Source organism: Mus musculus, chromosome 18 (genome assembly GCF_000001635.26).
Source record: "Mus musculus strain C57BL/6J chromosome 18, GRCm38.p6 C57BL/6J".
Classification (NCBI taxonomy): Eukaryota; Metazoa; Chordata; class Mammalia; order Rodentia; family Muridae; genus Mus; species Mus musculus.
This window is the reverse complement of record NC_000084.6, coordinates 32,822,320-32,836,379: the sequence shown is the minus strand read 5'-3', so window position 1 is coordinate 32,836,379 and position 14,060 is coordinate 32,822,320. Positions and strand designations below refer to the sequence as shown.

Sequence of the window (14,060 nt, the reverse complement as noted above, 5' to 3'; positions counted from 1 at the left end):
TTTCTCCCCTGCCCCCATCTATTATCTATACATACATATGTGCCTTGGTATAAGACTGAAATTTTCCATGCAGGGCCAGATGTCTCAGCATGTAGAGACCCTTGTGGGCAAGCCTGAATTTGATCCCCAGATTACACATGGTGGAACAAGAGAACCCACTCCAGAAAACTATCTTCTAACCACCACCCTCATTCTGAGTGCATATGTGCCTGCACTCTAATGTATATAATCTTAGTCTTTAAACTATTTAAGCAAATATTTTCCAGGGCTGGAAAGATGGCTCACTTGGTTAAAATGCCTGCATTCAAGCAGGAGTACCTGAATTTGCCCTAAACCCATGGAAATCCAAGGATGACTGTATTCTCATGTAGCTCCAGCACTGAGGTTGGTGGAGGGAACACAGCGATACCTGAAGTCCATTGACCAGCCAGCCTAGCTGGATTCATGAGCTTAAGATTCAGAAGAGACCTTGTCTCAAAAATAGAGTGGATAGCAATGGAAGAAAGACTTGAAAGACTTGACCTTGAGTCTTCACACTTATTCACATTTCCTCTCAATTCTGTACTAAAAAAATATACTACACATACACACAGACAGGCACACACACACACACACACACACACACACACACCATCACCACCACCACATTCATACGGCCAATATTTTTCTATTTTTTATTTTACTGAGTTTGTTTACACAATAAAGATTAGAATACAGATGGCTTACTTTTTAAATTTTTGCATTATTACTGAGAGAATTGAGGTGCCCCTCTTCAAGGTTCTTAGTTTATTCAATCAAAGAAATTAAGAATGGATTCAGAAGGAAGCTTGAGGACAATTTTAACAGAATTTATAAACAAGATAGGCAAAGACGTAATTGTTGGAACTGCCCTGAGGGAGAGTATGGATGAGAGAGAACTGTGCCTTTATGAGCAGACACGGGGCAAGAGTAAGGGCTTCTGAGAAAGCATGAAGAAGCAGTGTCTGAGAAAGCATGCCTAAGCTTTGAAGAGCGTCTGGGAAAAAAGAGAAAACAAAGAAAGGTTATATTTTCTGAGTAATCCAGCAGAGTTGCTGCTCAGGCTCCGTCAGTGGCTGCAGAGAGGGCAGGAATTCCATCAAGGAAAAGCATATTACCTCATTAAGGGAAGACTTGGTTCTCCCATCTCTTTTGCTGAGCTTTCTGTGAATCAGCCTTCCTAAAGGGTGGCCTCTTGGTCAGATGATAGACAGGCCAAGATGGATTAACACTGATGTTTTTCAAAGCTTAGGATGTTAGGTCTCCACCTGAGGCCAGAGGTAGATCAGCAAGATCTGAAGGGGTAATTGAAAGATATAAAGATATTAAAGATATAAAACCCATTTCCACCATGAAAATACAGAGATTTAGTTCCAAAGCTGTTTACCAGAGGGGGTTAGCATTTGGACTAGCATTTAACTCATATATAACCTCCAGGCAAGGTGTACACTTAAGAGATAATAAAGAATGAGGGCTTAGAACTGCTGTTTTGGGAGTGCCTGCCTAAGTTGTCTTTCCAGTTTATATCCCTGTTCTTATCAGAGTTATGGAAATATGTGCAAATTACTTCACTTGTGACATGTAATCTTTTATTATTAGAGAATGTCACAGGGTATAAAATGACATAGTATCATATCTGCTCCCTCATTTCCCTCCTCTACCCACCCCCAGTGTCTCTCCAACATGTCTCCCCTTCTAACTTCATTCTTTGGGTTCTTTAATAACACACTAAAAGCAGTTAGCGCTGCCCTTGGTAAGGGGGTCATGTACTGGAGTATGGGGGAACGACTAGGGTCCTCATAGCATAGTGATTCTCCCTCCCACCTCTAACAATGATCCATTACCATAGCAACCCAGGAAAAAATCGGCCTGGAAGTCATCTACACCATCTGTGTTGGGATTCTGGCTGGCTTGATCCTGTGCAGGTTACCATGGATTGTTGTGAGTCCATACGTGTAATATCTTATTGTGTACTAAAAAGACAAAATTCCACATCACTTGTTCTCATGTTCTGCCTCTTAAATCCTTCCCACATCTTAGATAATGGTCCTTGAGCTATGGTGAGCAGGGAGGGGTTGATAAAGACGTCATAATTAGGGCTGAGTATTCAGTCTGCTATTCTTAGCACTTTCATCAGTTATGAGCAACTTCATTGTCTACTGCTTGCTGACAAAGCAAACAAACAACAAACACTTCTTTGATGAAGGGTTAAAAGTTCACACTCATAATATATGCATACAGTTTCTGTTTTTGTTTTTGTTTTTTTTTTTCCTTTTAGTGGAACTCAATTTGTGTTTATGGACCAGGCTGGCTTAGAACTCTGCGTGCCTCTGCCTCCCAAGTGCTGGGATTAAAGGTGTGCACCTTTCTTTTCTTATGAGAAGGAAGGGAGGGGATCTAAGAAGAAAGGACACTGGGAGGAACGGGGAGGGAAAACTATAATTGGGATATATTTTATGAGGAAAAAAATCTATTTTTTTTTGAGAGATAGAGTTTCTGTGTAGCCCTGGCTGTCTGGAAAACTCACTCTGTAGACCAGGCTAGCCTCAAACTCAGAAATCAGCCTGTCTCTGCCTCCCAAGTGCTGGGATTAAAGGTGTGCACCACCACTGCCTAGCTAAATATATGTATTTTTAAAACATTTTCTTTGCAGATCGTGTGCGGCTCCAGACAAAAATCCCAGCACTATGAAGGAAACATGCGCACAGAGTCCTACCCATAACCAAGAAGTCTCTGCAATTGATATCTGGAAAAGGGAAAATAAATCAGGTTTGGACAGTGTAATGTTATTGTGTATATCAACTATGCTCCAGGGTAGGGCCTATAGCCAGGAGTAATTGGTCAATCAATATATATATTATTGGGCTTTTGTTGTTGCTTTAGTTTGGTTGTGTCTTTTGATTTTTCAATTTTTTGAAAGAGAGAGATAAAGCATAAACATCCAAAAGAAAAACAAATGAGAAAAGTTTTGTATTTAGGTATATAAAAAAAGATATTGTCTTCTATCATCAGAAGCAAAAACGTTTCAATGAATGATTAATCTTGTGAAGAAGTTTGAAATATTTCTTTTTCAGGATTGAATTCTGCACAAAATCATTTGGTACCAACTTTTCAATATCATCAAACTATGCCAGGAGGTGTTTAGACCAAAAACTCTATGGCTGTTTCATAAAGAAGAAAATGTGTTTATGAAGCTTAAATGATTTGCTCAATTTTGTAAAATTGTTTAGTGCCAAAATCCAAACCAGCACAAAATTTCAGAAAGAGGAAGAAGGAGAGGGGGTCATGGAGGACAGCTGGAGGACGGGAGATCAGCAATCAGCAAGTATATTTTTAAGAGCATACACTGGGTCATATGATGGGTTTAGATTCATTAGATAAGGACTCCAAGATTCCCAGATGTTGCCTAACTTCACCAGGATTATTTAAGTAATGCTGTTTTGTTTTTTGTTTGTTTTGTTTGGGTTTGTTTGTTTGTTTGTTTTGGTATTTTGTTGTTGTTTTGTTTTGATATTATGATACTTTCCCTGGGGAAATAGGAACAGATGCCTTTTCTTCCTGGACAGAAAGACCAAAGAAACACTTCCACAGGAAACCCTCTTGGTAAGTAAGTATTTGGAGTACATGGATATCCATGCATAACTCAAAGGCAACTAACTGTATCACCAAAAGGCCTGCCCTAGCATCTGTGACAACTCACAAAAAGTACATCTCTGCTGCTTCCAAATGGCAGTAGCCACCATCACTGTATCCACTCCCCAGAGATTATTACTGTTTATAAAACTCTGGGAGAAAGAGTTACTGTGAAACTTGTAACTTTCTAATCTTCCTGAGCCTGGTAACTTTCCAGACCACTGAATAACGAAACACAGTTTAAAAATCAAAATGACTGTGAAAAATCTAGCAGTATGGTTGCAACAGATACACGTGTTAACTAACGGCTGTGCCATGTCATTTGAAAAGGGTGTTATGGACTCCTTGGGAGTTGTATAGTTAGCCAGAGTTCACTTTGTCCTGATCACTTGCTATTCAGGAGCCAGTAAGTTTTGTGACTATGTGATTAGAGGAAGGAAACTAGGTTCAACCATTGTTCCTTAGAGATACCATAAAGACAGCAGAATCAAGCTCAAACTACAAAGGAGTAGAGTCTGGGATAATAGAAGTAATTAATACCCTGCTGAGAGGTGATAAGTTTCAGTTTGAGTCAATGAATTAAGGCTTCCTAATATCCAGGAAAAGGTATGGCTATGTCAGGTTTGAACTAAGAGTTTTCCTTTTGAGACAGAGTCCTCATGAGTCTTGGATATGCTCCCTCAATCTCCTGCCTCAGTATTGAGATTGTAAGTACAGCCACTACTCCAGCATGAGCACTTTAAAGGTTAAACATTACTTTTTCTTAGCACTTCAGTAATAAAGACTATCTTTTTTTTTTTTTTTTTTGTCTATCATGGCATCAAGATCCCAAGATATTCTTTAACATCCCTGATTCCGGGTATTTATCACTCATATACTCTCACATGCAACATTTCCTGAGGAAATGTAAAGAAACATTTGTTGATCTTATACAAGGAAGCAATGATGGGCCAAAGTAATGATTCTAGTATATTCCAACTTTCACAGCCAATGATTTTAATGGTGTTAAAAAAAAAATATATGGCTAAGAAGTTACTTAAGGGAGCAAGAAAGATTCAAAAGTATCTACATCACCAAAATTCTAGCCTCACCCCCCTCAAAGGCTGTATAAAGCTGCATCCTTGGAGGTTTCTTCTGGTTTGAGAGGTTTTCCTGCTTCCATAATTGTGGGGAGGATCTGCTCAATCTAATAAGTTTCCGGAGCTTCCTGAGACTTTCCAGTTGTTTACTTTTTGACTCTTACAGAGCCTTTCCCTAGGGTGAAATGTATCAAATCAGAGGAAATTGCTGCCCAAGTCCCTATCTTATGCTCAAAAGGTTGACACTGTGTTACATGGCTGGATCACATAAACTTTTCTGAATCATTAGTTCCTAGGGGAGTCAATTGCCATGTTATTAGATTTTTAGGCAGACCTACAAAGCACTCTACATAGCAGAGAACTGAAGGTCTCTTGTCTATTAACGCGTAGATTTGTGAGTTAACCACCTTAGAAGCTGATCCATCAACCCCAGTTAAGATTTCTAATGACTGCAGCTTTGAGTGATATCTTTTGTTTGTTTGTATATTTGTTTGTTTCTTGAGATAGGGTTTTTCTGAGTAGCCCTAGCTGTCCTGGAGGTCACTCTGTAGAGTAGACTGGCTTTGAACTTGCAGAGATCTGCCTGCCAAGTGCTGGCATTAAAGACATGCACCCCAGTGTTTGATATCTTAACTGAAGATATCTGAATCAGGACTGTGGGTCATACCACTCCTAAAATTGAATCTGAAACTGGATAATCTAATAAATACTTGTTGCTATTGCTGGCCACAAAGTTTTAGGGATGCTTGCTGTTCATTGGGCTTACCCAACTTATCTTTTGAGTGTACTAACTGAACACAGTAGAAATGTTAAGTTTCTGGGTCATTTTTATTTACTTCCTCACTTCCTTTATGAGTGAACTACTGTGAACTGCGAATATATAATTAGATAATTAGAAATCAGGTATCATATATCAGTTCCTTTTCTTGTTGTCCCACTGTTTCTCTGGTGATGGAGGATATGTGAGATCATCTATCTGTCATTAGCTGAGTGGTACCACTATGACGAAACATTATATGGGGGAATTGTCAACTGGGGTGTAAGTAAGAGATTTGCCTAAGAAGTCAAGTCTGTATTTCCAACACACAAGTGATACAGGAGCTAGTTTTCTATAAGTAGTAAGAGGAAGGAGCTGATAGTGAAAGATGCACATTCCTCACGTGTATTGTAATGAGAACAGAGGCAGTGGTGAAAGGAAGGTTAACGGTTACAATGGCACAGGCTGATACACCAAGAAAGATGTAAAGAATAAGTCTTCTAGCTAGGTGTAAGATAACCAAGTTAATAAATAAGATTAGGGTAGGGCTCGGGGCCAGTGATAAGAGCATGGCCATCTCCCTGAAAAGCTTTCAAAGAACAGAGCTGAGCAGGTGCTATTGTTCTTTTACATATCCTTGCTTCTCATACAGCTTCTTGCAAATTATTGGTTGCCTCATATATCCATAGCTCAAGGTTTCCTTCTTGTCTGTGGTATGGTCTAGAATAGCCTCCTAGAGGGAAGCTTCTTGCTAGACCCCATCTTTATTTGCAGTTTAGTGGCTCGTGGACAGATAGTCAAGGTCAGTACTTAACAGAAAAGTTAGAGGTGGATAAAAGAGGTTTATACCATTCCAGTTAGGAAGATCAAGAACAGCACCTAATATTTCCCTGCTTGGGAACATGTAAGTAGTGTGTGGGTTCTTCCTGACATGCCATAATACCACAGGGAACTAACCAATCTCAAAGAAATGATCTCAGCCTTTGTTCGATCTCTGTTGTAACACTGCAAATACTCTAGCCCAGAAACAATATAAGCACAATCGACAAAAACAGACTCAGCAAGTTTGTATTTATATATTTGTGCATATTTATAATAATCTAAATAAAAGAGGCTATCAATCTGAGCATGGGGGAGATGTAGACAGATTCGGCAAAGGGATTTGACAGGATCTGGAGGAAGAATGGGAACAAGAAGAGTAATAATGCAATTATACTTTAATCAAAAGTAATTTACAAAACTCTAGGCAAGGAAGTTTGGTGATTTTTCCTCTCACGAGAACCACTCCTACTCTTGGGAGTTCCTCTCACTTTTCTCTAATTCTTCACTTTTATTCACTCTCTCACTTTTCTATAACCATCTATTGATAAAGATTGCTTCCATTTTGTGTAGTCCATATTTGCAGTCTTCACTGGTATGCCACTAGTGAATTCAAATCCATTGGCCCAGGCCAGTCTTTGGTGACTAGGAGTGTCAGGAACCTAGGTTGTTGGGTTACAAACAACTAAACCCCGAAAGGTCCTGTTACTCTCAAAAACCCTGTATCTGAAGTATGTGTGTTTTAATAAAGTGTAATAGCAATTTTTTTCTGAAGTCTGGGAACTATAGGACATGCTTCCTTTTAGCTAATTTCCATGAGAAACATCATTGTTGTTGGATTTTAATCACAGACATTTTATTTCAACTCTCATTTTTATGAGTTGTATGATGTATGTGTGTGAAAGATGAAAATCATGCCAGGTAAAGGCTCTACCATTTAGCTATGTCTTGGCTTTTGGGTTTGTTGTTTTGTTTTTAAATCCATACTACAGTGGGTTGCTCTCCATTTGGGGTACATTCTCCAGTGTCTCATGGGAGAGTTAGTTTGCTTAGCTTTGCTGCATAAACTTCTGCTTAAATCATCTATGTCCCTTTACTTAGTGCTTTCAAGAAGACAAGAACCAAGAGAGTGTCCTAACTCCATGTAAAATTATTCAAGCTTAATTTGACCCTACTTGGTATTCATAGCTTTCAACAGTAAGCAGTAAACTTACACAGAGATAATTCAAAATGAGTCACCCAATTAGCTCACAAGATGATAAATCAAAACACAAGACTACTTACTTCAAGGCTGGTTAATGTACTTGTTCAATTATACTTTAAAGCTCCAATTTTTCCACCCTAAAGCTATGTGTCTACAAATTAACCTCAATGCCAATCTTAAAATATACATCAGCTATAAGTATCAATGCAGGTCTTTGCATGCAGAGAGTGGAAATTTCCATTTTCTATCCCCCTTTTTTTCAAAGTTCCTACAAAACTTATAAAAGAAAACATGGTCATATGCTCACTTGGAAAAAGACTCATGTCAAGGAAACTTCATTTATCTGTGGATTATAACCCAATCAATTCTGCAAACAATTAGGGAACACCTAGACTTGTGTATGCTCGTCAAAGTCCTTGACTAATCAAGGGGAGAACAGGTCTATAATGAAGAATAAGTATAAAACTTACTGAAAATATGACTATCACATCTCCTAGTTAGGGAATGTGTAAATTGGTAGATCTACCATCCTAAGTAATGGAAAATCCAAGACCCAGATATTAATGTATTAGTTATATTGCAAAGCCTGTTTTATCCATGATATAGTTTTCTTACATCTATAAAGTCAGGATAAATGTCACAAGTTTGCCACAGATATTTAAGTACTGGTTTTATCAGTAATAATCTTAGCCTTTAGTTCATATTATGCCTCCTAGAAATGACAGTGAAGCTTCAACCAGCAGATACCTCAATAATAGGGATTCCTAAAGAAGACTTGAACAAGGGCAGCACCAACAGACAGATAACATGGAAGGGGAAGCCCCATGTGGTCGCACCTCTAGAAAAAGTGCTACAGGCTGAGAGAAAGAGAAATAGTATTCTCCAGAGATGATCCCCAACAAACTATCTATTTCAAGAAGCCAGTCTTGAAATAACATACCTACAACCAACACTAAATGAACTAAGCAAGTTGCATTTATATATTTATGCATATAAAGAGGAGTTTGAGGGAGGAAAATGAAGGAGAAAATAATGGAATTATATTTTAATTAAAAATTAAGGTAAAAATAAAGGCACTAGAATTGAAGATCAAAACATTTTAAAAACGGCAGAGTCAGCACAGGGATTACTCCACCTGTGCTACATAACAGAGAGAAGCCAGTAGTTATGGTTACTCAATGCTCACTTGTGTTTATGACATACTACCATTCGATGGCTGGTGAAGAAAGCAGACTGCAGGGGGAAGATCAGAGAAGTAGAATTGAAGACTTTGAAAAAGTTTCAAGAAGGATAGTCTGAAGACGTTTATAATTCTAGTTGCTGCTATTAGTATTTTCTGGGTTTAAGCAATTTGATGGCGTTGATCATCATGGTGGTTTGGGTTCCTGGACTCTAGTGAACTTCTTGGAATTGCAGAGCTAGAGACTTATCTAGCTGGAAACTAGAACCAATGCCTTCTGCTCCAATTTTTCCTGTACCTCTCCCTGAACTCATTGAAATGTTCCAACTACACTAGATTAGGCACTTCTAATGGTTTCATTGCTCACTGATGGTCTTTTTGTTTTTAATTATTTTCCGTGTGTATTTTATTTAAGATAGTTTTCTTAACATGTCTTTAATTCTGTTTTTATTTAAATTATTTTATTTATTTACATTCCAGTTGTTGCCTCCCTCAGTCCCCCTCCCACAGTTCCTCATCCCATTCCTCCTCCTCCTGCCTCAGAGAGGGTGCTCCCCTCCCCAGAGCTCCCCCTTCCTACGGGCCTCAAGTCTCTCAAGTGCATCTTCTCCCAATGAGGCCAGACCAGATAGACCTCTGACTATATATATATATACATATGTATGTGTGTGTGTGTGTGTGTGTGTGTGTGTGTGTGTATGCATGCATGCCAGGGTCCTTAAACCAGCCTGTGTATGGCTCACTCTCTGGGAGCTTCCTGGAGTCTGGGTTGAGACTGCTGGTCTTCCTATGGGGTCACTCTCCCTTTCAGCTTCTTCAATCCTTCCCCTAATTCAACCATATGGATCCCCGACCTCAGTCTAGTGGTTGTTTGTAAGTATCTGCTTCTGTCTCAGTCAGCTGCTGGTCGGGCCTCTGATAGGACAGCCATGCTAGGCTCCTGTCTGCAAGCATGTCATAGCATATTATTGCCAGGCTTTGGAGCTTCTCCATGAGGTGGATCCCAAGTTGGGCCGGTTTTTGGACTGACTTTCCTTCAGTCTCTTTTCCATTTTTGTCCTTATAGTTCTTTTAGACAGGGACAATTCTGGGTCAGGAACTTTGAATGTGGGTTAGTAACCCTGTCCTTCCACTTGAGGCTCTATGGACTGGACGTGAACTCTTTGAGTTCCCTTTCCCCAGTGTTAGGTATTTTGGCTAAGGTCACCCCTAATGAATCTTAGGACTGTCTCATCTCCCCAGGTCTCTGGTACTTTCTAGAGGGTTTTCCCACCTCCCACTCCCCGAGGCTGCTTATTTCCATTCATTGTCTTGGACCTGTGGGCTGCTCTTCTGTCGCCTTCCCCCATATCCCCCATATCTTACCCTGTTCCTCTTTTCCCCTTCCCCTCCCCTCTCCTTCCCAGGTCTCTCCCTCCCTCTGCCTTCCCTGATTATTTCCTTCCCACTTCTAAGTGGGATTGAAACCTCCCCACTTGGACATTTCTTCTTGTTACACTTTTTATGCTCTGTAAGTTGTATCCTAGGTATTCTGTACCTTTTGGCTAATATCCACTTATCAGTGAGTTCATACCATGCATGTCCTTTTGGGTCTGAGTTACCTCACTCAGGATGATATTTTCTAGTTCCATCAATTTGCCTGCAAAATTCATGATGTGCTCATTTTAATAGCTGAAAAGTATTTCATTGTGTAAATGAACCATGTTTTTTGGTATTCATTCTTTGACTGAGAGACATCTGGGTTGTTTCCAACTTCTGGCTATTACAATAAATGATCGTGGGTGCTGTTGCATTTGGGGCATAGATGATCAGGATTGAGACTTCCTCTTGGTGAATTTTTCCTTTGACGAATAGGAAGTGTCCTTTTTCATCTCATTTCATAACTTTAGGTTGAAGGTCTGTTTTATTGGATATTAGAATGGAAATTCCAGTTTGCTTCTTTGGACCAATTTCTAGTAAAACTTTTTCCAGTCCTTTACTCTGAAGTAGTCTCTGTCTTTGCCACTGAGGTGTGTTTCCTATATACATCTAAATGTCGGAACCTGTTTACATACCCAGTCTATTAGTGTGTGTCTTTTTATTGGGGAATTGAGTCCATTGATGTTGAGAGATATGAAAGACATGATCGTTAGTTCCTGTTATTTTTGTTGCTGGAGGTGGCATTATGTGTGTATGATTTTCTTCTTTTGTTGTGAACTATTTAGTTTCTTGAGTTTTATTGGGTAGGTTACCCTCCTTGTATTGGAGATTTCCTTCTAGTATCCTCTATAGGCCTAGATTAGTAGAAAGATATTGTTTAAATATGGTTTTGTCATGAAATATCTTTGTTTCTTCATCTATGATGATTGAGATTTTCCCTGGGTATAGTATCCTGGGCTGGCATTTGTGTTCTCTTAGGGTCTGGATGACATCTGCCCATGATCTTCTGGTTTCTAGAGTCTTTGTTGAGAAGTCTGATGTAATTCTTATAGGACTGCCTTTTTATTTTACTTGTCCATTTCCCTTGCAACTTTTAATAATTCTTTCTTTGTCCTGTGCATTTAGTGTTTTGCTTATTTATGTGACTGGAGGATTTTCTTTTCCGGTCCAGTCTGTTTGGTGTTCAGTAGGCTTCTTCAACATTTATGGCTATCTCTTTCTTTAGGTTAGGGAGGTTTTCTTCTATGGTTTTGCTGAAGATGGCTTTTGAGCCTTTGAGCTGGGATTCTTCATCTGCTTCTATTCCTATTGTTCTTATGTTTGATCTTTTCATTGTATCCTGAATTTTCTTGATGTTTTGGGTTAGGAGCTTTTTACATTTTGTATTTTCTTTGACTAATGTGTCAATATTTTCTATGGTTTCTTCTACTTTTGAGATTCTCTCTTCTATCTCTTGTATTCTGTTGGAGATTGTTGCATCTGTAGCTCCTGATCTATTTTTTAAGTTGTCCATCTCCAGGGTTGCTTCCCTTTGTGTGTGTATGTTTTTTTTTAAATCATTTCTATTTCTATTTTTACTTCTTAGACTGTTTTGTTTAATTCTTTCACATGCTTCATTATATTTTCCTGTATTTCTTTAACAGATGTATTTGTTTCTTCTTTAAGGGATTCTACCTGTTTGCCTATGTTTTCTCATATATCTTTAAGGGAGTTCTTTATATTCTCCTTAAAGCCTCTATCATCTGCATGAGATGGGATTATAGGTCATTATCTTGCTTTTCATGTGTGTTCGAGTAGCCAGGGTTTGCTGTGGTGGCAGATGTAGGTTCTGATGTTAACAAATTGTATTTGGTTCTGTTGCTTATGATCTTGCACTTGCCTCTGACCATCTGGTTCTCTCTGATGTTAATTGGCCTGGGTGTCTCTGACTGGAACCAGACTCCTTGGAGGCAGGTAGAGCTCTATTACCTGGGTTAGAGATGGTCTCCTTGGAGGTAGGCAGTGTTGTCTTTGGTTAGTGTGGACCTCCTGTGCCCTTGGTTACTGCTGACCTCCTGGGAAGATCAGGCTGCAGAGTTTGGGCAGGTATCAGCTAGGTCTCTGACCTGGTCTGGATGAGGAATTGGATCAGAAGGAAGGTGGATCTCAGAGGGGTGGGATAGAGGGTGGAGAGTTGGGGGTGTAGGTCCCATGTCAGCTGGGCTGTGTGGGTGTTCCAGCTGGCATGGGTATTTGGGTGAAATTGTCACTTGTGTCCTTGGTCAATTTGGATCTCCTGGGGAGCATCCAGGCTGTAGCATTTGGGTGGGTATTGGTCTAGTTCAAATATTTTAATGCCCAACCCCCAATTAAAACTATTCACTGTGTATTTATTTTACACATAATTTTCATATCTAGAATCTGTGCTTGTATCTTCTATGTTTCCTAAATATCTTGAGTTATTGTTGTGGGGTCTGCTTAAATACAACATAATTCAAACACCATGCAGATGGCAAAATTTTCTTGTAATTAAGTGTCTACTAGTTAGGGCCAAAGAACAGACTTGGGTGCTGAGCTGCAACTCTGAAGGGACACTGTACAGCCTATTTAAAGAATGGAATCAAAACTGTGAAGTGAGGGGGAGCAGGGTAGACTATAACATTGTCCAATCATATGTTGACATAAGAAGTTGAACAAGGGAGTTTCTATCAATAAGAATAGAAGTAGGTTTCTGGGCCTGGAAACCTGAACTTAGTTTGATCTTACTAGCAAGATGGAGAAGTTGTCCCTGAGCTATCTGGACTTGGACAACTGTTTCCTTAAAATAGAAACTGTTCAGCTGTTAGGAATTTCCAAGCTCCCCTAGGGCCTGGGATTTTGATTTTAGTTTCTCACTACAATTAAAAGGAGTCTGAAAAGGGAATGGTTAACTTAGGATAAGTTTCTTTTGCTTGTTCTCAACATTATAATAATTAATTTAATGTTTCACTTATTAATTCTACCTTCTATGTTAGTTTTGAGTTAGTGGTACTTTTTATACTACAGCACCATATTTTCCTCCTTATTTTTGAGACATGCTCTCACTGTATAGCTTGGCTGGCCTGAAACTGTATAGATGAAGTTCGTCTTCATAAAGATTTGCCTGCTTTCTGACTCTAGATAAAAGGTGTGCCACCTTCCCTAACAGGACACAATAGTTCTTACAGCTCTTCTGTCCTCAAGATCCTCTCTTACTCCTTCCCCCTCTCTCCCCTTTTGTTTTCTTTTTTCTTTCATTCTTTAAAGATTTATTTTAATTATATATATATATATTTGAGTGGATACATTCGCATGTGTGTGAGACATTCTTTACTTCATAAACACCCTTGTGGTTTGTTGTGAAATACAGCTAAGTTACTTAGGAACTGATTCTTTTAAGTATTATTTTTTTTTAAATTCATTAAGTTAGATCGTTGCAGCCATTAGCCTTGGTCTAACGATACTTCCATGCACAGGTAAGATGTTTTTAAGCACATGTCTTGGGGTTTCTATATTTGGGATGAAATACCATGACAAAAAAGCAAGTTGAGGATGAAAGGGTTTATTTGGCCTACATTTTCACATCACTCTTCATCATCAAAGAAAGTAAGGACAGAAACTCAAGCAGGGCAGGAACCTGAAGGCAGGAGCTAATATGAGGCCATGATGGGAAGCTGCTTGCTTCCCATGGCTTTCTCAGCCTGCTTTTTTAGAACCAGCCCAGGGATGACCCCACCCATAATGGGTTGACCCTTCCCATATTGATCACTAATTAAGAAAATGCCATATGCCTGAATATTATAAAGGCATTTTCTCAGCTGAGGTTTCCTCCTCTCTGATGTTTCTAGTTTGTGTCAAGTTGCCATTAAACTAGTCAGCACAGTACCCTACTTATAGCCTGATGGGTTACAGAATTTTCCATTCTGCCTGGTGAGCACAGCTCATTTCCCTGGC

The 14,060-nt window shown here is 39.3% G+C and overlaps 1 long non-coding RNA gene across 1 annotated transcript in view; it reads left to right on the top strand.

The window, feature by feature from the left end:
- Positions 1–14,060, top strand: part of 4930455D15Rik (RIKEN cDNA 4930455D15 gene) — a 173,646-nt gene that overhangs the window by 908 nt on the left and 158,678 nt on the right. The window contains exon 2 of the long non-coding RNA NR_045381.1: positions 2,672–3,621. This is a non-coding gene — a long non-coding RNA (RIKEN cDNA 4930455D15 gene). The remainder of the gene's footprint in view (positions 1–2,671; positions 3,622–14,060) is intronic.